The sequence below is a fragment of the Lolium perenne genome, chromosome 3 (assembly GCF_019359855.2).
Source record: "Lolium perenne isolate Kyuss_39 chromosome 3, Kyuss_2.0, whole genome shotgun sequence".
NCBI lineage: Eukaryota > Viridiplantae > Streptophyta > Magnoliopsida > Poales > Poaceae > Lolium > Lolium perenne.
The window spans coordinates 102,305,046-102,331,002 of NC_067246.2; the positions used below are offsets into that span (position 1 = coordinate 102,305,046).

The following is a 25,957-nucleotide window of genomic DNA, read 5'->3' on the forward strand; positions in this document are numbered from 1 at the left end:
CGCCGACTACTTTCAAGATCAGCTGGAGCATCTCTACTATGCCAAGAAAGCAGAAGCCCGCACCTTCATAAGTGACTACACCTCTGCGCGAAGACATACTAACTTGGTCTAACCTTGGAGTATAATCGCGCTAACCTCGAGGATATCTTTTTGAAAACCACCCCCTAACACACCGTCTAACGAGCTGAGCGAACAATAGCGTCAAATCCAAGCTACATCACATGGTTCATCAGGTCCTCATCAAGTGAAGCTCCTGAAGATACTTCAAGACTCAAGAGTTTAGGCGTAGTTACCCGCTAACTTCTTAGCTGGTAGAAGTCAGCATCGACCCTCAAGCTGAAGATTGTCTTCGACGACCCCTATTGGTGCTTCAAATAGATACCAACCAGGCGTTTCGTCGACGTACTAACTCACCGCATGTCCCAAACGGTTTAGTTAACACCGTGAGTGCCTCTTGAAGTTGTGGTCTGTACGTCGCCCCTGAAGGTTCTTCAACTGAATACGGAAGATCGATGACTTCTTCAGAAGCCCCAGGCAGAACCACAAGGCAGAAGCTCTGAGTTTTTCCGAGAACCCGATGAAAAATCTTAAGGGTGGAAGACTCCGTCTTCCACTAAAAGTTGGAGCTAACCCTAGAATTTTAAACCTTTCTAAAAACACCGTTGGAAACATGGGATTGCACTAACTCCCCTCGAAGTCGTGGACTACACAACGCTCTCTGAAGATGTTCGACTCAAGACGAGGGATCACTGGCTTCTCCAAGAATCGCCCGACAAGACCCGTGGCCGAAGCTTACAGTTTTTAACGCCCCTCCCTGATAAACAATTTTAAGGGTGGAAGACTTTGTCTTCCACTAAAATCAAGCTAACTCTAAAAGGTTTTCAACCCTGCTAGAGCACCGCTGGAGTGCACTAATCTTGAACCCCCGCTAGGATTGCTTAGAATTTTCAGGTCTAACACCTACATGGAGTAGTCAACCTCTTCATGAATCTCGCCATCAGCAGGAATCCATCATGCCTCCCAGAAGATGAAGCCACGACCATCTCAACAATGGTGCATCTACAGAAGAATGGAGTCTAACTTTAGTTGAACTTTACAACCCCTCTAGTTCTACGCTTAGTAATCTCGGGACGAGATTATTTTAAGGGTGGAAGAGTCTGTCACACCCCAATTTTGAAACCTTGATTTATTGTCCTTAGTGCAAAAATTAGGGGGAACAAAAACTTTTTCTTTAGACTAATTAAGATGAATTGTCTTGATCTGTTTGTTATGATGAATTGCCTTGATACGTTGGTAGATGAATTGTCTTGATTTGCTTGTTGAGTTTTGTCTTGAGCTGCCTCATAGATCAGCACCTCTAGTGGTCAAACAAACAACTCACCAAAATAAAACACATATGTGACTTAGGAAAACTTGTTTTCCTTTTTACTACATCAAACCCTTGTCCTAATGGCAACATGAGTGTGTCATCTTAATATTCCTCTTTGTGAAAATCTAGCTCAAATCATCCTTAATTCAAAACTTGGTATCATCTACCCTTGAGAACACTCCTCCCTAAAATTAGCTTTCTTTCTCAAACACCCTATTGTTTTTCCTTCTTTAGTTTTGATCACAAAACTACTTCTAGTTTTATTAAATCTTCCCAAAATATTTCTTCAAAGAAAACAAGGAACTGAAATGGATTTTGTTTTCCATCCCATTTCTACCAAGTACTGGTCTCTAAAACTTTTCTTCCTATTTTGCTTTCCTTTTTACAAAAAGGCTTGCTATGGTATTTATACCATTTCTTGTTTATTTTAGGTTTGAGAAAACTCTACCTTACTTGAGAAAGTAAGTAGAATATTTTGAACTCCTATGTTCCAACTAGTTTTCTCTCAACATCTTCAAAATTCCATTTCACTTGAGTTCATTCCCAATTGTCTCTAGACAATTGAGGTGTGTCCCATACCTTTCAATTAAACTCTTTTTCAAATGGCAACTCTTGCACATCTTATGCACATCTCTGATCCACCACATTGTATCCCCTCCATCCTCCAATTTTTGATCAAATGGATGATCATTTGATACTTCCAAATCACTCCCAATTGACCTCTTATTTGAAGAACAACTTATATTTCTTCATGTCTATCTCACTCCTCTATTTCTTTCCATCATCACCTTGACCTCATGAATTGGAGATTCATGTCACCATATTCATCCTTGTGAGTATATGGTTATTTCACTCACCATCTCTCTTAACCTTGCCCTATCATTGACTAAACCACCATCACCATCCCATCTATCTTGACATGCTCATGCATTGTTGCATTTGGTCAATCCCAATCCTTTCAATTTTGAATTCAAATGAAAACTTCTATTCATCAACTCTACCTCGAGAATTATCTTCTTCATAAGTTGGTCTCAACCAGAGTGGTGGAGATTATTCTCATGGCACATGTCACCTTCATACCCCTTTTTATCTATATGTATCTACTCATATTCTTATCATCATCAAAGTCACTCATAGACATCATCTCCTCAACATCATGTCTTGGACTATACACATGAGTGTTGTGCATCTCTCTCATTGTTCCATTGTGTTTGGCAAAAATGGAGCCGGCCAATTATGTTGGCATGACAATTTCGGCCAGCCATTTTCCTCCTCACTTTCTTCCTCCACAAGACTTGCCTCCCACCTAACCCAATCATTAAATGGACAGCCACCCACCTTAGCCAATCAAAAAAGGAGGCAGCCACCCCTCTCCCTCTATAAAACCCCCCCTTGGCCGGCCACCTCCACCTTTGGCTCTCATTTTCCACTCCCCACTCATTCCCTCACTCCCTCACACCCTTCTCCTACCTCTCCCCACGAAAATACTGCTCCCCTAGCTTCCATGGCCGGCCATGGCCATGGAAAGCCACCAAGATGAAGCTCCCCTTCTCCCTCAAGCTTCCCCTCACCATGAGAGCCTCCCTCTCCATCTTCTCCCCAACCCTAGATGGTTTAATCTCATCTTCTTCTTCCTCCATTGCTAAGATTGGATCTTGATGCAGGTGCATGTTGATCCAAGCATGGAGAAGCTTGAGCAATCCTCAGATCTGAAGTTCTTGAGCAAAGTTCGTCCAAATCCCTGCAGTAATTTCTGCTATCTTGCTGTTTCAGATTCTGGTACGAATTTGTAAAATCTACCAAATCTCGTGTGCAGATCCAAATCGAGTGATTCAAAGTTCCGCGGATAGGTATTCAAAAGATCTACAACTTGGCGTTGGTCTCATCCTCAAATTCGTTACAGATACTCCCTGGTAAATAAAGTTCTGGAAACATGCAGATTCACTGTTTGTTAGATTTGTTCCGTTTTGCAAAACCTTTTTGAGCAAACTCAACTGCGGGTGAAAGCTCTCTACAATACCTTCATTTTGGCGGTGGTTTCACTTCGATTGACCTCCTGAAACTGAAATGGTTCACAGATCAAAATCTGGTCAGATCTGACTTTGTCGAATTAAACCAGGAGCTTGGAAACGAATTTTGGAATGAAACTAATTGGGTAAGAACCAGCTTTTCAATACATTTCCGATGCATCTGACCTCATATTTTTAGGATTTATGTATGATTTGTGGTGAATTAAACTTGTTCTATGTGTTCTGCAGACATGGCTGTTAGCTTTTAAATCCCCAAAAATCCATTTTTGAACCTAATTGAGTGATTCCAGTTCTGTAGGGCTACTGAATATTTTCTTAATCATCCCAAACAAGTTTCAAACCTTTATCTGTTCTGTAACTCCAGAGGTAAAGCAAATGGTATAGACATGCAGTAACCTTGTTAATCCATTTGTGAGAGTTTCAGAAACAATTTGAATCCAAATCCAATTGTGTGTGCATCTCTGTTTAAATATCTTTCAAATGCTAGTGGTATCATATTTTTAGGATTTTTCTACGATTTATGACATACAGATCTTGTTTTCTGTACAGTCAGATTCAAAGAAATTCCTAAAATTGCAGGATTAATATTTTTGAGTGAATCCAATTGGGTTAGTCTTGTATTAGTACTGGCCTTCTAGGAAAAATACTGTTAGTCTCTGTTCATGCTTATTGGTTACCAAAAATAACATGTGTGTGCTACATGAGTTGTTGAAGCAAAACCTTTCGGTTTATCTAAAACCCTTGACCAACTCTTTTTAGTAAAGATGGGCAACCTTTGTTTTATGCTTGCAAAGCAAAACCTCTGCAACTTAACATTAGCTCTTTTGTTTAGCTTGAGTTTTCAAATGATGTGGAATATGGTTTGCTTTCTATTTTGGATGTTGGGTTATGTGAGCAAACTAAGTTAGGAAAACTGTTTTCTACTTTTTCCAAAAATGTTTGAAAATGTTTTGTGAATGTATTTGATGTCAAACTAATGCTCTTGTCCTCTTTATGATGTTATCTACCAGGGGATGTTTGGTTTATGCCATGGTGATAACCGAGAGAGGCAATTGCTAAGTTGTGATACTCTCATACCTTTACTAGGTAAATAAATGGGGTTTTCTAAATTAAAAATCTTAGAGTTGTTTTGTGGAATCTATAAGTCCTTAATATGTTATACCTTGGCTGCATGGTTAGTTGTTGATTGTTGAATGTTGTCTTGATGATGCAATGTGATTGATTGTGTTCCTTTATATTTTCCGGCGATAGATGCGAACAATTCCGGAGAAGAAGAAGAAGTGGAATCGGACGAGGATTTTATTTATGGTTGTTGGGATTCTTATATTAATGGAGTTGAAGAAGTCCAGGGACAAATAAGCCAAGGCAAGCCATCTATTGATCTCTGATTGTGATGTCCCCTTTTGATATCACCTTGTTGCTATCCTTAGCATCTTGATTCTCTGTGTGTTGGTCTCCTTATTATTGTCATACATGCTTGGTCTCAAGCATGGTAATATTAGTGGTCATATCTTATGGTTGTCATAGTAAGTGTTGGGATGCATGATGATCATGGTCATGCTATCCTATTTTGTCGGCATACATGCTTATCCTAATCATGCTAACTCTCTTGACAACTCACGCTATACTCCTTTGTTAGTATAGTGGTAGTCACTTCATGAGCTAGGTATACTCTCAAATTGAGATGGGTATGCCTAACCACCTTATGTATGTCTATTATTGTTGATCACCATCACTTACATTAGTGTTGGTTGGGTTAGCACCACAAATCTGAAAATATTTCCCCTCTTTTGTTGTCAACATACATGCTTATCTTAAGCAAGTATGACTATTTTGATTCCACCATATCCACTACTTATTGGCATGATGACTATCATCACGGCCATATGGTGTCTTAGTTCCATCATGAAACTTTAGGTTGGGAACCCCTCAAGGTTTACCTTGTTGTAAATGTTTATGAAAACCTTGGGTGAGGCAATCTTACCCAAGCGTATGGTTTATGAAAGGGAAGGATCTTTACAAAGATGGTTGGAAAGAGGAAAGTGTTTGTGACTTGGGTTTTTGAGAAAAACGACACATGGTTCTCTGTATTCGCCCGGAACAACTAAACAGCGCAACCATAGCTACTCCAACGTGGGCACAGGGCTTAACTTGACGTTTTTTTCTTCTTAGCATGAGGCACCGCACAACTATACAAGGGTACGGTTACCCCCGAGTCCGGGTTGTCATGGTTGGGACAATAGTATAACGGGAGGCCTTCGGGGCTGACCCATCCGGAAGACACTATGGGTCTCCTGGCTTGGCGGTGGAGCCATGCTCAAAAGGAGGTGAGCTGCCACGGTGCCGGGGAGGTACATACTCCATAGGGTAGGACCTCGTGTTAAGTCGAATGGGCGAAAGGTTATGTCCGGGTATCCGTCGTGGCATATGTCGTTATGCGGGGATGATGCCCACACGATAGGTATCCGGATAGTTGTGGTGAAAGTGTGCAAACTCTGCAGAGTAAAATCTATTCGAATAGCCGCGTCCGCGGTCATGGACGGTTGGGATGGCCGTTACCGAGCTGTGTCGAGTTTTGGTTTTGAAAATGATTTCCAAAGGAAATGCGTGTGTTGGAAGTACCAGGAGGGTACGGGAAGGATGTTGTGCCGACCATGTGGAGATGGTTGAGGAAAATGAAACAAAATTGGGTGACCCTTCCTAGTGTTTTCATGTAGAGGAACTCTTCTTCAATAAAGATATAGAGATGTCATAGGACCACCAAAGTGTCCGCATCACTTGAGATGCCGGCATGCTTTATCCACAAGAGAAAACAATTCTCTTTCACATGCTATATCCACAAGAGAAACTATTCTTCCTCTCTTGTCTCTTTTAGTTAGCTCTGTTAGCATCTTTCTTGATGGTTTGCGAGTACAATTCCAAATATACTCACGGCTTTGTCCCTGGCTATTTACTTGGCCAGACTTGAAGGAACTCGACAAACGAAGGAGTTGGCGACGTCTATGCGAGCTAGGAACGTCTTCCCAGTCAGTTGCCTGTAGGGTTATGGCAGATGACTTGGGTACTGCGCTGCTGAAGTGATGATGCTACTCTGATGTTTCGTTAGGCCCTTCGAGGCTATTATGTAAGTATTGGTCATGTGACCATGTTGTAATTTTCTTATTCCGCTTTGTAATGGATGGTGTAATTTGATATCAGTTCGGTTATGTGTTCACGGTGCACTGATCATGGGATCGTGAACTGTATACATAACAGGGAATTTCGGACAGCTGGTCCGGGGTCCCCACAGGTTCATCCTTGTGTTTGTTTCAAATAACCTTGCTAGCCTAAACCTTGTATCGAGAGGGAATACTTCTCATGCATCCAAAATCCTTGAGCCAACCACTATGCTATTTGTGTCCACCATACCTACCTACTACATGGTATTTCTCCGCCATTCCAAAGTAAATTGCTTGAGTGCTACCTTTAAAATTCCATCATTCGCCTTTGCAATATATAGCTCATGGGACAAATAGCTTAAAAACTATTGTGGTATTGAATATGTACTTATGCACTTTATCTCTTATTAAGTTGCTTGTTGTGCGATAACCATGTTTCTGGGGACGCCATCAACTATTCTTTGTTGAATATCATGTGAGTTGCTATGCATGTCCGTCTTGTCTGAAGTAAGAGAGATCTACCACCTTAATGGTTGGAGCATACATATTGTTAGAGAAGAACATTGGGCCTAACTAAAGCCATGATTCATGGTGGAAGTTTCAGTTTTGGACATATATCCTCAATCTCATATGAGAACACTAATTGTTGCCACATGCTTATGCATTAAAGAGGAGTCCATTATCTGTTGTCCATGTTGTCCCGGTATGGATGTCTAAGTTGAGAATAATCAAAAGCGAGAAATCCAAAATGCGAGCTTTCTCCTTAGACCTTTGTACAGGCGGCATGGAGGTACCCCATTGTGACACTTGGTTAAAACATGTGTATTGCGATGATCCAGTAGTCCAAGCTAATTAGGACAAGGTGCGGGCACTATTAGTATACTATGCATGAGGCTTGCAACTTGTAAGATATAATTTACATAACTCATATGCTTTATTACTACCGTTGACAAAATTGTTTCATGTTTTCAAAATAAAAGCTCTAGGACAAATATAGCAATCGATGCTTTCCTCTTTGAAGGACCATTCTTTTTACTTTTATGTTGAGTCAGTTCACCTATCTCTCTCCACCTCAAGAAGCAAACACTTGTGTGAACTGTGCATTGATTCCTACATACTTGCATATTGCACTTATTATATTACTCTATGTTGACAATTATTCATGAGATATACATGTTACAAGTTGAAAGCAACCGCTGAAACTTAATCTTCCTTTGTGTTGCTTCAATACCTTTACTTTGATTTATTGCTTTATGAGTTAACTCTTATGCAAGACTTATTGATGCTTGTCTTGAAGTACTATTCATGAAAAGTCTTTGCTTTATGATTCACTTGTTTACTCATGTCATTACCATTGTTTTGATCGCTGCATTCATTACATATGTTTACAAATAGTATGATCAAGGTTATGATGGCATGTCACTCCAGAAATTATCTTTGTTATCGTTTTACCTGCTCGGGACGAGCAGAACTAAGCTTGGGGATGCTGATACGTCTCCGACGTATCGATAATTTCTTGTGTTCCATGCCACATTATTGATGATATCTACATGTTTTATGCACACTTTATGTCATATTCGTGCATTTTCTGGAACTAACCTATTAACAAGATGCCGAAGTGCCAGTTGCTGTTTTCTGCTGTTTTTGGTTTCAGAAATCCTAGTAAAGAAATATTCTCGGAATTGGACGAAATCAACGCCCAGGGTTCTATTTTGCCACGAAGCTTCGAGAAGACCGAAGAGGAGACGAAGTGGGGCCACGAGGTGGCCAAACCATAGGGCGGCGCGGCCCAGGCCTTGGCCGCGCCGACCTATAGTGTGGGCCCCTCGTGTGGCCCCCTGACCTGCCCTTCCGCCTACAAATAGTCTTCGTCGCGAAACCCCGATCGAGAGCCACGATACGGAAAACCTTACTGAGACGCCGCCGCCGCCAATCCCATCTCGGGGGATTCTGGAGATCTCCTCCGGCACCCTGCCGGAGAGGGGATTTATCTCCCGGAGGACTCTTCACCGCCATGGTCGCCTCCGGAGTGATGAGTGAGCAGTTCACCCCTGGACTATGGGTCCATAGCAGTAGCTAGATGGTTGTCTTCTCCTCATTGTGCTTCATTGTTGGATCTTGTGAGCTGCCTAACATGATCAAGATCATCTATCTGTAATACTATATGTTGTGTTTGTCGGGATCCGATGGATAGAGAATACTATGTTATGTTAATTATCAAGTTATTACCTATGTGTTGTTTATGATCTTGCATGCTCTCCGTTATTAGTAGAGGCTCTGGCCAAGTTTTTGCTCTTAACTCCAAGAGGGAGTATTTATGCTCGATAGTGGGTTCATGCCTCCATTGAATGCAGGATGTGAGAAAGTTCTAAGGTTGTGGATGTGCTGTTGCTATTAGGGATAAAATATTGATGCTATGTCTAAGGATGTAGTTATTGATTACATTACGCACCATACTTAATGCAATTGTCTGTTGTTTTGCAACTTAATACTGGAAGGGGTTCGGATGATAACCTGAAGGTGGACTTTTTAGGCATAGATGCATGCTGGATAGCGGTCTATGTACTTTGTCGTAATGCCCAATTAAATCTCACTATATTTATCATGTCATGTATGTGCATTGTTATGCCCTCTCTATTTGTCAATTGCCCGACTGTAATTTGTTCACCCAACATGCTTTTATATTATGGGAGAGACACCTCTAGTGAACTGTGGACCCCGGTCCTATTCTTTACATCGCATACAATCTACTGCAATACTTGTTTTACTGTTTTCTGCAAATAATCATCTTCCACACAATACGGTTAATCCTTTGTTACAGCAAGCCGGTGAGATTGACAACCTCACTGTTTCGTTGGGGCAAAGTACTTTGGTTGTGTTGTGCAGGTTCCACGTTGGCGCCGGAATCTCTGGTGTTGCGCCGCACTACATCCCGCCGCCATCAACCTTCAACGTGCTTCTTGACTCCTACTGGTTTGATTAAACCTTGGTTTCTTACTGAGGGAAACTTGCCGCTATGCGCATCACACCTTCCTCTTGGGGTTCCCAACGGACGTGTCAACTACACGCATCAGCTATCAACGTCCCCAAGCTTAGTTGTTACTCGCCATCGAGTGACAAAGTGATAAAAGAACAATAGTGAGAAATAAACTTGAGTTGAAGAGCTCACAAGCCCGAAGGGATATCAAATTCATCTTCAAAAGCATTGCAACTTCAAATATGATCATAAAATGTTCAAATGGTTGCACCTAATGTCGCATCCTAACCAAGTATAGTTTTGCCAATCAAAATAAATTCTAAACCCATGGATAGTGTCAAGAGTTTTACTAGGTTCGCGAATACATTGTTTCGGTGCCTCTCTTCTTATTGAGAGTGAAATATTATTACCTATATTATACTACTCCCTCCGATTCATATTAATTGACTCCAATATGGATGTATCTAGAACTAAAATGTGTCTAAATACATTCATATTAGAGTCAATTAATATGAACCGGAGGGAGTATATTAAAGCTGACCCTATCTGCTAAAACCATGTTTTTTTTGGTTTTTTCTTACTTTGCTCCTATGAAATTTTGTCCAATCAACGGTTGACACGCCTACCTTTTACTGTAGATGGACGCTGGTTCCCGTAGAAACTACGTGTGATTTTCTTGGTGTGGTCAAAGCGGTCGTAGGACCCGCCATGAACAAATGAGGAGCTCTCTCGACTCTTCTCCCCCACTCTTCTCCACCTCTCCCACGAGCTCCCCAATCGACTCCCTCCCTACCCAATTTCCATCTCCACCGCCTCCCCTGAAGCTCCTCTAGCGTATCCGACGGATTCGCCACTCAGGCGGTCCGCCGCGATGGTAGGGATGACCCACAGATCCTGCGCCTGCGTCTCCGAGGGGTTCGCTGGTTCTGCCGTCCGACGGCACGGCCATGGGCTGATGCGTCGCGAAACCGTACCTTGAGGAGCAGCGTCCGCGTCGCCTCACGTACGTGGGCGCCAGACCGAAGGGTTCCGACGTCGGAGGGAGATGGCCGTCAAGCGCCTAGCCGTGTCGCGGGGAGTCCACGGCTCCGCGCCAGCTAGGAGGGGTGCTCCTGCGACAAGATGGTGAGAGGCCCGCCGAGCGAGGCCAACCCTGCTGCTGGTCTCCGGCGGACCAGCCGATGAGATCCGACAGGATGTGCCACGGCGCCCTCCATCCAGCCCACCATGCGCCTCGCTGCCCCCAGCTCGCCCGATCTGATGTATGATCGTCGCACCAGCAACTCGCTCATAGGAGGCGGCCGCGGGGTAAGTTACCACCGGCGGCGACGGCATAGGATAGGGGCAAGAAGGTCAGGGGTGGAGCCGCTGGAGGGAAGGTCGACTGGCTGGGCTCGGTCACCGCGTTTGGCTCCGCCTCTGCCGAGAAGAGAATGATGGGCGGCGCGGCGAGGGGGGCGAAACTGCTGCATCTTGCATATTCTGAACATCAGCGACGAGTCACCGTATGTTCGCCACTTCCAGCTGCTTCGTCTTTGCGGTCGCCCTCAGCCCCTCGCGAATGGTTTCGAGTTCCCGGACTTCCCGTGTGAGGACAGCCGTCGCTCGGACGCGCTGCTGCGTGCGTGCGCAACAACATCTAACACGGTGAATCCCCCGCGCGTCTGGTCCTCACTTCCTTCCTCTGTGCCGTATGCCTGCTGGCTGCTGCCCTGCGTGCGTGAAGCCCAACAGCCTAGCTCGCTTGCTAGGTTTTTTCTTCTTTGTCTAGATATTCTGCTCTCTAATTGATGCATAGGAGCCCTGCAAAAGTAGATCAGATGGCTCGCTTGCTTGCTTTTTTTTTCAATTCTAGATATTCTGCCCTCAAATTGATGCACAAGAGCGTTGCAGAAGTAGATCAGATGGCTGTTCGTGCCCCCCCCTTCTCTGTTTTTTACTATTATTCATCCACATCTTCTCTTTACTCTTGCTTCAGTTGATAATTCCAGCAATTCAGAATCTGATGCACCATTTATTTTTTATGTTGTTGCTTTTGCAGGATCTGAAGTCATATTCACGGATCGGGAAATTCTAATGTGACATATTTAAAGAATTTGGACATGTTGGCTTCGAGATCTTTTTTTCTCCTCGAGGCCTAACATTTGTCCTGTTCTACGCAGCTTCCGGGTATGCTAAAGATTGATCTTGTGAGGTTTCTTGAGCTTCTGTTCGGGCGTTTCTATTCAGCCTAATGCAAATTTGTTTTGCTGATTTTAGACCTGGCAAGTAGTAAGGTATAAGGCTCCTAGCAGTCCGAAGATTGTGCCGCACTGTTGTTAAGGCTTGATTTGTTTATCATCAACACATGAGACAAGATAAGAAACGTATTTGTCAATTCGTTGGAGCACGAGCCACACGGCTGTTCTCTTCATTTGGTTCCGCGAATCTTGGTCTTCCGAGCAAAGGTTGCATACACCTTATAAGTTTCCTAAGTAGGGAAAGTTATTTCAATCTTACTTCCACTGCATATCCATTATTATTAGCAGATGGAAATGCAATAGCATGAAACATATGTAACCACTCTCACATTCTAACCCAATCATAATGCTAGGCAAGTAAGATAAGTTGTTCAGTTTTTTGATTGAACTATAGATATCTGTGATAGCTTGGTCTCTTTTTTACAGCAGGCATGGGTATCTCAGGGATAAGAAGTCTTTATTTTAGTCTCACTTGAAGTGAAATTTCTTCACATTGCCATTAAGTGCCTCTTTTCCTTACTTTCCCACTGTAAGCAAGCTAGGCATTGTTAGTTTTTCTGCAGTAACTCCATAGATGAACCATCTATAATATTTGTTATTCAACGCATAAATTGGTAATCGGGTTGCTCATCTGTTGCATCGCTATTCAGTCTATGTTATTGATCGCTCTTTTGACTGTCGCACCTTTTCCTTCTACAATTCACAGACATTCTCATGTATCACTGTGTTCCGTGTAGGAGTTAAGCCTTGGGATCATAAGTGCCTCAAAGGGAGCATCAGGAACAAGCTGTCGAGGGTAATGAAGGGGTAATTTCCGTGGGGGGTATAGATTTAACTATTGTGTGCATTGTCAGTTATGGCGTTGGTTATGTTTCCTCTTCTGGTCAACGGCGGAACAAAATTTCTACTTTATTGTTCTCCTATTCCAAGATTTTTCTTCGGTCAAATGCTCTCTAATTTTCTTTGTAAAGATTAATTTACTATCAAATCTTGCATGCCATTATTCTTACAGTAGGCAGCCGACAACAAATGCGCAAGGCTGTGATATGCTCTCATCACTCAGGAATTTCTATCGAGGAACTTTAAATGTTTACCAAAAGAAGCGAGTTCACGTTTCGCCCATTCTATTCCTTTTTCTCTGTTGTAATCAAAAGTTTTAAGACTATTTTGTTCTCCAACAATTTAGAGCCTATACAGTAAATGATCCATATCTCAGATCACAACTTATATTTTACTGAATAATACTGATTAGTAATTCAGCTCTAATCAGCACTTACTAATATTTTTACGGTGTGGCTTTCGCATCACAGTTGAAAATCATGTTGCAGGAGAAGCATCAAGGGACCTTGGATGCTGAGGTATATAAGGTGCTCTTCTTGGTTAGGAATTTTCAATTTCGTGATGGTATTCGAAGAATTAATGTTTGGTTGCACCTACCTATATCATGTAGCAGTTTCTACCTTGTGTCCGCATGAGCTTTTTGTACAGGAAACCCCGAAATCAGTAATGGTTGTTTCCGAGTGTTTCGGCTTGCTCCTACGTTGGCAGTTATGTTCTACAACCTGTAATCGATGTGGAACTGTTATATGTGTTTTCTCTTTGAACTACAGCTGATCTGTGTAACTTCTATGTTTCAAGTTTTTTTTTCTCTTTTTGAGATAATATCATCTTATATTCTTCACCTGACAATCTCATCATTGTTGCCAATGCTTTCCCGGGCCGAGCCAGAATTCTTTATCAGAGCAGGCAAAGCCTGAAGGAAAGCTGCTATCCCCTCGGCCTTCTTCCTTTTCGATGAAAAAACAAATCAACATCTCATCATAAAAAATGTTACCATAACGGGCGCGGCGTGTCGCCGCGCTGAAAAACTTCCTAGTATATTTTAAACAATGAATGCTTTGGTCAAATTAAGGGTGCACATGTGTAAGTGAAAAACTTCCTAGTATATTTTAAACAATGAATGCTTTGGTCAAATTAAGGGTGCACATGTGTAAGTCAAAAGAGAATTAAACGTAGAGCAAATCATTGACCTCCACATCAAGAATCATGACCTTCTAACACCCAATCTTATCATTGTTTTTGAAGAAAATCCATCTAATAGTAACGAGTCCATGCCAAGACTTAGAAGTGATGGTTTGGACTCCAATGATAGTTTCCAATATTTTTGCAACACTCAAGGAGACTAATAGTACACACGAGTAGCTGGCTACCCGTGCCTTCAACTCAGTAGCTGAAATTGGGATTTATACCTCAAAACGTTCATAAATCAGAGGAGTTGTTAGCATCCCAAGAGTGTGCACCACAGTTTGTAGACAAGCTTCTAAGCAATATCATACTTGATTCACAACATTATAGCTTGGCATGCATCTCATCTACCACTAGACTTCAGTTCAATCAAACAACTACTATCAAGAGTGCTATCGAATCAATTCATCGAGGTATGTGGTTGAGCACTACTAAGATTAAATCCTTAAGATAAACATATGGCACCAAAGTCATCAAGAGATGCTTAGTCTTATTAATAAAAATGATTGGAATTGAATCCAATTGTGTTTTTTTTTTCATACCTCATTCAGTGATTGTGAAACAAAACGAAAATAGTGACACTGGCATGGGAATGAAATTCATATGATAGCGAACTAAATGGGGAACGAGACTAGAGTGCAACCAAGAAAATAATGATATGATCATGAATGGAATTACAACAGGAGTGAAGATGAGAAATGGTACCTCATGTCGCTTGCTTGCCTTGTACCCGAGTCTTCCTCCCTTCCATTCCCATCACAAGGTCACTGGAAGTGAATAACTCACAAAAATTCAAAGAAAAAGTAAAGAGAGTTTCACAAACTGAAAATAGAGGAAATTTTAACTATTTTTTGTGTTTTCAATTATAAATGAAAAATGAGAAGTAAACATGCAAATGACAAGAAAAGAAACAAAACGAAAAGAATAAACTAAAATATGAATGCAAAGGTGGCGGATTTAAACCTCCCCAAGCTTAGGTGTTTAGCCTAACTTGGATCACTGCCCGCGATCACCACCGTGCGGCGGCAGGTAAGGATTGTAGGACTGGAAGCTGGTGGAGAACTCGTTGAAGCTCTATGTGAGAGCCAACACGTTGGCGTTCATGTTCTGTAACGTGCTCTCCACATCACCGACGCGACCCACCAAGGTGTCGTACTCCACCCTCGGGACATAGTCGTATCCCGGTTGTGGCTGTATGTAGGGCTGATGCGGCTGCTGGTACTGGTGCTGCTGGAATTGGTGGTCCTGGCCGTAGTCATCCCACCCTTGTTCTCCCCATTGTTGGTCATCTTCTCCAGCTTGGTCATTGTGCTGCTCCCAAGCAGCATTTCCATCAGGGGCTTGTTCTCGCCCAGCCGCTATCCTCAAAGCGGGGAGCTCCTCCGGTGAAAGCACCGAAGTGTTCTTCCCTGGAATACTAAAAGCAGCAGAAAAAGGAAGCAACTCTTGGAACAATTCACCGTTAGCTTCAAAATAAAACTGATAGGCACAAAGTTGATTGTTCGGCCTATACACACACATGAACTTTGTACTAGCCATATGGTTAGTATCCAAATACTTACTTCCCATAATAACATTGCCCAGAGGCATCTCAATGTCACAAAAATAAGCAATTTGGGTAACTAACCCACCGCAGCGAATATCACCTGAGTTTGCCGACCTCTGTCGGCGGAAGTGCTGAATAAGAAGGGCGTCGAGGTTCACCCTGTGTGTCATGTTGGGGTAGAGGGCGCTATAGATGACGCACATCTCGGGGCTAGCCATGCCCCCCGCGTCTCCCTAGCCAAAAATAGAGTTCACCAAGAAGGTCGTGAAGTGGCGGAGGGCAGGGTTCTGGATGGTGGCGGTCTTCTTCCGCATGTAGTTCTTGTTCCCGCGTACAAAAATTTGCTACCAGGCGTGTTGCACCGCTTGGACAGCCTCCTCAGTAGTATCGAGCTCTCCATCATTGGTGAACCCAAAGAAATCGCAAAATTCTCCGAAACTAAGGACATATAGTTGATTGTTCAACTGAAAGCTTACAGTGGTGTTTCGACCTAGGAGGGGAAGGTCGCCGTGGAAGGTCGCGAGGAACTTCAAGATGGCACGCTTATAGGTGTCCTGGTTCAGAGATGAAAAGAACTCCATGTTGGCATTGCGCACTAGTAGGTCGAAGTCATTGCTGAGGCCCTGGCGGGAGAGAAACTCGGAGTCGGACCACTTCATAGGGAGCATTTTGCGTTCACACAAACGCTTGTAGTCCTTCTTGAAGTCGCTTTGGAGTTCGTTCCTCTACCTACGCGGCTTCTTGCGCAAGTCGGGGTGGCTGCTCGAACCACTAGCACCACTGGTTGAGCTCTTGCGGAACATACCATCAATGTTCACAAAACGATGTGAAGATTCCCCCACTCAAACGAACGAAATCGGAAGTATCGATGATTCTAGGGGATCAGGGTTTGAGTTTTTAAGAGAGAGAGAGAGAGAGAGAGAGAGAGAGAGAGAGAGAATGGCTGGCTTGGGGGTTTCCCTGCCAGCCGCCGTCGTATTGACGATGCCAAACACGCGGTACGGGCGGGCGGTACGGGGCAAACCCGCCCGTACCGACGGTCACTGCAGTTGGATACGTCAGTTTGGATTAGTATTGCTTACCTGAATCTGGTACGGGCGTACGGTACGGTCGTATGGCCCCGTACCGATGTCCGCTAAACTGACTGGTTCCATCGTCGAAATTTGGTGTTCCATAGCCGAAGCCGGCACAGGCAGGTGGTATGGGTAGATCCGGTTGTACCGCTGTCTGCTAAACCTATTGACTATTTCGTCAAGTTTGCGATGGAGCTTCATATTTTGGCCCGGCCGCGTGGTGCGGTCGTACGCCGCCGTACGGACGTCCGCTAAAGTTACTGGATTTTTATCCCAGCTTCTCTTCTCCTTCTAATCTCTGACTTTTAATCTCTTTATCGAATTTTTTTGCAGAATCTCAAAACTAGCGGACCTTATTAGCGACAACCTATTGGCTAAAAATAAATAAGACAAAAGACTATAAAAATTTAAATTCTATTGAAAGAAAGGATGGGTTGACTTCCATCAAGCATTTTATTAGAAACTCACTAGTTGTTTCAAGCATGTTTTTGATTAGTGGAACTTATCTTAAGTTGTCCACTATCAAATGTATTTACCTCTTGGGTGCGTTTAGCAGGTGGCAAATATTTTCCTTCTTCTAGCTTCTTTGGAAAGTATCGAGTAATTTGGTCATCATATATATTCAAGACTATCTTCCCGCCAGTGCAATCAACGTTTGCTCTTGCAGTACTTAAAAAAGGTCTCCCAAGTATAATATATAGTTTATCATCATGGCATATCAAGGTGAATTCAGTAAACTGGAGTATTGCTGTAGCATTGTCCCCGTTGCTGTTAGCATGTATTCCTTGATTGAGAAGCACACCAAAAAGGTGAACTCAGTAAACTGGAGTACATTTGCAAGAAAAGCTCTGATTGAGATGTAGCCCAACGGTCATTACCAGAAAATACTCCCAAAGCTCTGATTGGGAAGTTGCAGTTGCTGGAGTAATATGGTCATTCCACTGACTAGTTCATCAGAAGAGGTTAGTAACGGTCAGCTAATCCTGCATGATATTTTGAACCAGTAAATACTCCAGTAACATTTTCTGGAGGGAAATGAATGTAAGACTTGACAAATTGCATGTCATGCGACAAAACCAACTGAAAAGGTTACCCAATACTTAACACTAGCCCAACCAGTTCCTATTGTCTTGAAAGGATTATGTTTCTTGAACTTAACAGACATTGCAAGGAAGCATACAAGTACAATGTAACTGTGTAAAAACAGCAAATCGTTTAGATGTGCATCACCAATACAAAATGTCAGTATAACTTGTTTCCTTAACATTATCCAACATATCTTGCAGGTCATTTGTATAGGAACACCTACTTACATATTAACTTCTGAAAGCATCACTTGACAAGCACACGATAAAGTATCACTCTTCAAGTTCTGACATAGTTAAGAACAGTTCCAGAACCATTCAACATATCCATCTATGTCGAGAACCAATGACATGCAGCGCATTGGATAGACGTAAGAAGCAACATGAGAGTTGACCAAATGCATGACTCGTGCATATTGTTTCCTGGGCTACTGCGTGGTCACTTCGAGGGCCACTGTAGGACTCGTGCTCATGGCGTTCTGTGATAATGCAGTCGAAATCCTCCCAATTGTTCGTATGCTTGTGTTCATCATGCTTTCTATGAGTAGCTTATCCTTTGTTTGAAACCCTCCATCTCTTGTTTTGATCACTTCCAAGGCAAAATAGGCAGCATATCTTTCCTCATTTGTTAGTTCCTTTCTTAAATGCTGAGGGACATCATCCAAGCCTATCTGCTGCTCTTGCATCTCCTCATCGGGTCGATCAGGGACATCATCCAAGCCTATCTGATGTTGTTGCATCTCTTCATCGGGACGATCAAGGACATCATCCAAGCCTGTCTGCTGCTCTTGCTCTCTTCATCGGGTCGATCAGGGACACCATTCAAGCCTGTCTGCTTCTCTTGCATCTCTTCATTGCGTCGATCGGGGACATCATCCAAGACTCTCTGTTGTGATAGATTTAAGTTGAGATCAAGTACACCATCCAAGCCTCTCATCTCTGTTGGACTGAAGTTGAGATCAAGTACACCATGCATGCCTCTCGGCTGCTCTAGCATCTCTTCATCAGGTTGATCAGGGACACCATCATGAGCTTCATCAATCTCACCATGTGCTCTCATCCGAGGGAATTCAGCCATGTAGGTACTATGTAGGTAAGTGAGATTGGGGCATGACATGGTTTATTTCTTGGATGCAAGAATACACCAGTTGAATCGAGCTTACTAGCTTACCATGCATGTACCAAAGGTTCAGAGAAGATATCCTTTTTGCTCATCCGGTTATATGTCCACACATCCAATGCTTCATGTGGTAGTTTCTTCCTATTGGAAACAAGCTTTTGTAGTTCGCCGCCACCGATTTGCTCCTTCAAATAGTTGTATATTCATAAGAAGAAATTAACTTTGCCACCATCCTTTACAAATCACATCTATAATTGTTAAACTTAAAAGTAGGTATACATTGAAACATACTCATTGGAGAGAACTATTTGCTCATCGATTTTGAGGCTTATCTTGTTCTCTCGTACTTCGAACATTCCCATTTTCTTGTTATTGCACAAAAGTAAACAATAGAAGAAGGGCACAGTTTAAGAAGGAAATAGTTTATAACAGTACTAACATTGGAGTAGTTCAATATACTCTGAAGCATCAGATGAGCAAATAGTTCAAACTATTTTAATGGAGTAGTTCATTGTACTGTGAAACATCGGATGCGCAAATAGTTCAAACTATTTTTATGGAGTAGTTCAATATACTGTGACGTTTCTACAGGAGTACAAACAAAATACCATGACTACTGTATAGTGTATACTCTGTCTAAAATTAGCTTTTGTGTACAACAATCATGATATTCATTCTTTAAGGAGCAAAATAGTTAAATCCAGTATCTAGCTTCATACTGCGCCTGATGCCGCAGTAGGTACAAGTGTATGTAGTTTCTCTGAATCTTGAGTGGGATGCCTTGAAGTGTCATAAACTATGGACTTTTGGAACAATATCTTCATTCTCTGAATCTTTAGCAGGGGTTGAGCAGCAGCAGCATCATCATCGACCAACACCAGCGCAGGGGAAAATCAAAACAAGTGCTCAGACTAGGAGACACTTCAGTGGCGGTGTGGCTGGGTTTTGGTCACTCCGGCAGAGGCGAAAGGAGGACCACGATGGCCGGGCAAAATAGAAACCCAGCGCGAGGGGAAACGGCTCATGGATGATCTGAATTTCAGCCTGACGTTGTTGACGCCCTGGGGAAGCCCGAGGAGGCCCGACGGTGCCGAGCTCGAGCGGGGCTGGAGTTGGAGAGGGGCCCGAGGAGTTGGATCTAGGTGTGAAGGTTGTGACGGAGTTCCTGCATGTGGCCGCCGTGGAGCCCCAGCCCGTTCTTGCCATCGAGCTCCAGCCCGTGTGGCGCCGTGGAGCTCGAGCTCGAGCGCGCCCTTCAAGTGGAAGACGGAGAACGTGGACCTGGAAGGGCGCGAAGGACGCTGAAGGGCGCGGAGGGTAGGGAGCTCCTTCCTCGCCCCCATCAATGGCAGACGGCGGGGAGGACGAGCAAAAGATGCGATTTTGGAATCCCCACGAGGTCATTTGCAAAAATGAATATGAACTGCAGGTTGGCCTTTAATTATGGAGGGAGTATTGAATTTTCACATATTTGCAACATATATGATGATAATACAATGTTTTATATTGATTTATGGGGATTTACCAATGATTCCCTTTATTTGGTTTATAACTCTGCAGAACAGGAATTCCCTGTTTCACGTATTTTTCACTTTCAGAGACCTATACGGAGTCAAATTGACCTGAGATTTTTGGAGCGTCACTTTTTTATCGGGAGAAGCACCCTGGAACCTGGAAGCACACCTGGATGGGCCTGAGGCCCAAAAGATGTCAGGTGGCGCGTCCAAACATGTACCCCTATATGATTATGGCCATATTTGTAATACCTATGTGGTGGATCCTTATTACACTACTAGGAAAAAGGCAATCAGTGGCGCACCACATATAGCCTTCAGTGGCGCACTAGTGGTGCGCCACTGCTATCACGCCACTGCTAACTCCTAGTAGTGGCGTACTAGGGGTGTGCCACTACTAGCCTGGATAACAGTGGCGCACTGCGTGGTGCGCCATTGACATGTCCAGCAGTGCGCCACTATTACTACAAAGTGGTGCGCCACTGTTGGTTATTGGCAGTGCGCCACCACTGTCTAGACGAGGTGCGCCACTGCTACTGTTTTGCGTGCGCCACTGTTTCAGCGAGGTGGTGCGCCACTGCTGCGTGTGGACGTGCGCCACTGCTGTCTCCAGGACGTGCGCCACGGCTGAGATTCCTGGTGCGCCACTGCTAGTCTCGGAGGGGATCACAGGGCAGTGCGCCACTGGATCCCGCGTAGTGCGCCACTACTACTTAGTGGACGTGCGCCACTGATGGGCCACTAGTGCGCCACTGCTACGAATTTCGAATTTTTTTTTGTATCCTGGCAGGTATTTATACAGGTTGTATATCACAAGCACAATACAGGATATATAACACATATAAACAACAGCACAGCTTATCCATGCATAGTTCTTCACATTAGCCCCACATGATTTACAAGATTTCACATTAGAGAAGTTACGAGGTTACAATGCAAGTTATGGGGTTACAAAGTCGCAAATGAGCTAGTGGTTACACAAGATCGATCATCTAAAGTACAATCACATAGAAGAGAGCTAGAGTCACTACTAGCACCATCCCGATGATAGTGGTCTTCATCCGGTTCCTCCTCCGCTCCCTCCTCTCTCCCGCCAAATAGCGTGCGTATCTATCTTCGGCCTCCGCTCTAGTGGTGTACCCTTTGTAGCTGTTACCGCTAAAACGGTGAACCTGTCTCCGACACTCCTCCCAGTCGTTGTAGACTCCGGGAACCTTGCCCTTGTACACGACATACCACGTCATATCTGCACATATATGAACAAGCCAAAGAAACATTAGTGCACGCTCATAGATGTTTGCAACGAATAAGAGAAAACTCAAAAACGATCCAAGTACTATGAACTAAAAGGCATGCCTCATACATTGTTGGTCGGAACAAATATCAACATTTAGGGAAGGGGTTAGTGAAACCAAGTAGGATGCACAAGAGATTGATACTTGTGTCATCGCACCAGGTTCACTAGCCCCTCCCCCAAGTGTACAAGTGACCAAACATTCTAATCATCGGCATTTTAAAATACGAAAGCAAATGGAAGAATGACAAGGGCCTCATACTTTGTCGGTCGAAACAAATATGAACATCCCGGGATGGCGTTAGTGAGGCCAGGTAGGATGCACAAGAGATTGATATTTGTGCCATCACACCAGGCTCACTAGCGACACCCCGGCGTGTACAGTTGACCGAACATTCTAATCATCGGCATTTTAAAATACGAAAGCAAATGGAAGAATGACAAGGGCCTCATACTTTGTCGGTCAAAACAAATATTAACATTCCGTGATGGCGTAAGTGAGGCCAGGTAGGATGCACAAGACATGGATATTTGTGTCATCACACCAGACTCACTTACGTCACCACGGAGTGTACAAGTGACCAACCATTCTAATCATCGGCCAATGCAATTAAGAAATGCCAACTCAAATAAGAAGATAAGTAGCTAGTATGAACTAAATGGAATGCCTCATACTTTGTCGGTCAAAACAAATATTAACATTCCGTGATGGCGTCAGCGAGGCCAGGTAGGATGCACAAGACATGGATATTTGTGCCATCACACCAGGCTCGCTTACGTCACCACGGAGTGTACAAGTGACCAACCATTCTAATCATCGGCCAAATGCAATTAAGAAGTGCCAACTCAAACAAGAGATAAGTAGCTACTATGAACTAAATGGAATGCCTCATACATTGTTGGTCAAAACAAATTTTAACATTCAGGGATGGAGTGAGCGAGGCCAGGTAGGATGCACAAGACATGGATATTTGTGCCATCACACCAGGCTCGCTCGCTCCACCCCCGAGTGTACAAGTGACCAACCATTCTAATCATCGGCATATGCAAACAAAATTAACGACCAAATCAAGTGCGGAAAACGACAGAGCCATATATATAAGTTCACAAACATAGCCGAACTAGTAATTAATAGCAAGTAAAGTGCTGGATAAAGTTTATTACAACAGAAGCTCGTCTTTAGTTCACAACTACATAACTAGGCTCGCACATCAAGACTTTCTCGGAGCGTGGATAAAACCGCCGCCTTTCTTCAAGCACATCCATGAGCGGTAGTCGTCACCCTGCATTTGGAGCATTGTGTCTATGTCACTGTTTGACGGCTGATAGCCGGCGAAGAACTCCCCCGCGCTTCTAACGACATCTTGATGGATGATTTCACAAAACTCTACTTGGCTGCGGAAGAAGTCTTGCTTGATGCCGTCGTCAGGGACCCGCGCCAATTTGTTGGCCCAGTCTCTGAGATGCTCAGGTAGCGTAAGCTGCTGCTGGTCCCATATGAACTTATCCATGTGATAGAGGGCGTAGTAGGCATCCTTGTTACTAGAAGGCGGCTTCTTGACGCAGGGAAACTTTGTTTGGTGCTTGAACACATGCTTCCCGTACCTAATATTTGGCCTCTGCATGTTGCCTTTCGCTTTGACGTAGCCATTGAGAGCATCATCAAGTACGGCCTTGACATTCGTATAGTCCGTGGTTGACTTACCGTCCGCATCGAGGTATGTGGCCACGGAATGCTTCGGGGTTATGGAGATGAGTGTGCAGGTTTTGTCTCTGCGTAGAACACATAATGTTTAAGAACATGACGATTGAAATCTAAAAATCACGAGTTAAGACCGGTACGGTGAGGGGGTGACTTACTCGGAAATACAGGCAGGAGGATGTTACACTTCTTCGGTTCGCTAGAAAGAAGTCTTTGAGGTATCCACTCGCGATCGCCGGTCTCCGGCGGTGGCCAAGTGGACGGCACGCATGTAGAAGGGGTCGGCTATCGCGATGTCCGGGATGTTGTGTCTAATGATCCGCATCGCCTTGCTGAGCGAGTATAGGCGAATGAAGGTGTAGTGCAGCGGATAACTGTTCAGCATGGCGAAGATGTCATCATACCGCAGGAAGATATTCTCCGCGAAGCCACTATCGACAAAGCCATGGCCCGAGGGCACCTTGGCAACATACACTGGGTATCCATGATCTTTCTTCCTGAGACGCCGCTCCTCCATAAACATAACACCGTCAACCAGAGATCGCATAGGACCGGGTGCAGCATCGTACAATCTTTGAATTAGCATCCGTTGACCCGACACATGCACCCTCGCCTCTATATTCTTGGGCACTGGTGGCCCGTCCTGAGCACGGATAGGTGCCGGCTGGCTGGCAGACTTGTCATCCTTCTTCTTTCTTTTCCGTCCCTTCGGCTTCGTTTTTACTGGGACTGCATTCTCCTCTTCGCAAGCCTTCTTCAGTGTGTTAGGACTGATAAAACTTCTCACCTCGGCTATCGGCTGAGTCTCGGTGAAATCGGCAGCTGGAGGCGTCTCCTGAGAACAGAATAGGCGCCGCTTGTTGCAATAGGTTTTCCCCTCGGCGGCAGCTCGAGAGGGTTGGCTACTGAGATCGTAGTCCATCACCCCAAAATCGAAGTTGCAGTCCAGGTTGGCGAACGTACTGTCCTCGTCCGGACCATCGTTCGGATCCTGTGCCATCTGCATGTCCACATCAGCTGATGGCGGCACCGTTGGGGTGGTCTTGCCATGGCTTGGCGCCGGCATGGCTGGGGGTGCTGTCTGTGGGGTGGTGTCCCTCGCCCCCAAACAAATCTGGCTCTTTGGCCAAACCATGGACCAATTGAAGCAATGCTGGAGGGTAAGGACCTCATCTTCGTCGGCACCATGGGGTTGAAAGGGAGGTAGCACGTCGTCGTAGCCGCTAAGCACCCGAACCAGTTGAATCCTATACACGTCGGGTTGCATGGGTCTACCGTGTAACTGACGGTTGCTCGGTTGAACGATTTTGGCCTTGGCAACATCGATCAACTCGCCGTTCACAAACTGCAGGAGAGTGCATGGGACGTCAACGGCGGAGCTCTGCGGAAAACATGTAGGGCGTTAGGGATGGCTAGCTAGTCAAAGGCAAGGATATGGAAGTCATTGGCCAAGGGTTGGTTACCGTGATGGCGTCCAGCTCGACTAAGGTCGAGGCACCGCCGGCGGCGGGCGTGCAACTGATGGAGTGGCCGCTTGTTGGCGCGGTGCCGGGCGGCGTATTATCCGCAGCGACGGGTGCATTGAGCTGAAGTAATGGCGCCGCGGGAGACACCAAGGTTGGTGCCGCGGGAGCCACCACGGTTGGCGCCGCCGGAGCCACCAATGTTGGCGCCGCCGGAGACACCATTGTTGCCGCCTGCGGACTCACCGATGGCTCCACGCTGTGGGAGTTGCTGCCCGTGAAACTGGGAACCGGGGGAGGCCCCTTTTTTCCTCCCTCATACCACGCGTCCAGACCGGCAACCAAGGTAGGGATGAGGGAGCTAAGCGTCGTGCCCACTTGGTCCTCGACTTGCTGTCTTTGCGTCCTCTGTTGGGTCTCCACGATTTGTTGCACTTGTTGCCGCACTTGCTCCTCGACCAATGTCGGGATCTGCGCAACTTGTGCCTTGAGCTGTGCGACCTCCTTCTCATCGATGGTGGCCTTTCTCTCCTTTTTCCCCGACTTATAGTATTCTGACCATTTCATAGAGCATCCTTCGCCGACCACACGACCAGCCGACGTCGGCTTACTCAATGGATCCCTCTTCTTGTGGGCATTCAACGCCCTATTTAAAGGGTTGTCCCAAGGGGCACACTGCGAGGAGCTCGTGGACCCCGCGCCGCTACTAGCTTCCTTTTCACTTTCCGCAGCGACCTCCTTAGCCTACGGGAGGAACATGCATGAACCATTTAGAAATTTGGATTCATCAATAAGAATGCAACCATAAAGGAGCTAATTAAGCGGGTGCATTCCTTACCAGAAGAGCCTCAAACTGCTTCACATCCGGAGTGGTGGTGAGCTCCTTTGTTTCCGGGTCAATACGGTACCGGGCCAGGAGAAAGTTCCTGGTTTGCTTGTTTTTGTATTGCGGGAAGAGGGGCTCGAGGCCGTTCTTCACACGCTCCTCATCCGCGGCGTCCCATTTCGGTTGCGCCACCCTAAAACCGCCAGGACCAAGTTTGTGGGTGCCTAAGTTCAGTTTTCGCATGTCCTTCCCCCACTGACTAGAATCCGACGTTGACTCGCTCTCGCACTTGATCTTGAAATCAGCGTAGTCTTGCTCGGTGATCGAGGGATTTGACTCCTTGATCTTCTCGTAACTCTCACCACTATTAATCATTTTCTTCACTCGGGTCCTCCAACTAGCGAGGGCGGTGCTCATCTTCGTGAGGGCGGCATTGTGCACTTTGTTCCGCATGAGACGCTTTTCTGAGCAGTCCACCGGGAACTCGTATCGTTCGTGCAGCTTCTTGAAGAGGAGGGTGCGCAAATTCGCTCGA

The 25,957-nt window shown here is 44.8% G+C and overlaps 2 long non-coding RNA genes across 3 annotated transcripts; both read left to right on the forward strand.

Annotated features, from left to right (window-relative positions):
* The first annotated feature begins 2,544 nt into the window (after positions 1-2,544).
* Positions 2,545-4,823, forward strand: LOC127342022 (uncharacterized). Its single transcript, XR_007876124.2, has 5 exons — positions 2,545-3,096; positions 3,186-3,282; positions 3,448-3,524; positions 4,410-4,485; positions 4,651-4,823. It is a non-coding gene; the product is annotated as an uncharacterized lncRNA (long non-coding RNA).
* A 5,420-nt stretch (positions 4,824-10,243) lies between these two features.
* On the forward strand, positions 10,244-13,455 carry LOC127342024 (uncharacterized). 2 transcript variants are annotated; one of them, XR_007876129.1, is made up of 3 exons: positions 10,244-11,181; positions 11,576-11,703; positions 11,794-13,455. It is a non-coding gene; the product is annotated as an uncharacterized lncRNA (long non-coding RNA). The 2 variants fall into 2 exon arrangements; XR_007876130.1 differs by having other exon boundaries at positions 11,576-13,455.
* The last annotated feature ends 12,502 nt before the right edge of the window (positions 13,456-25,957 follow it).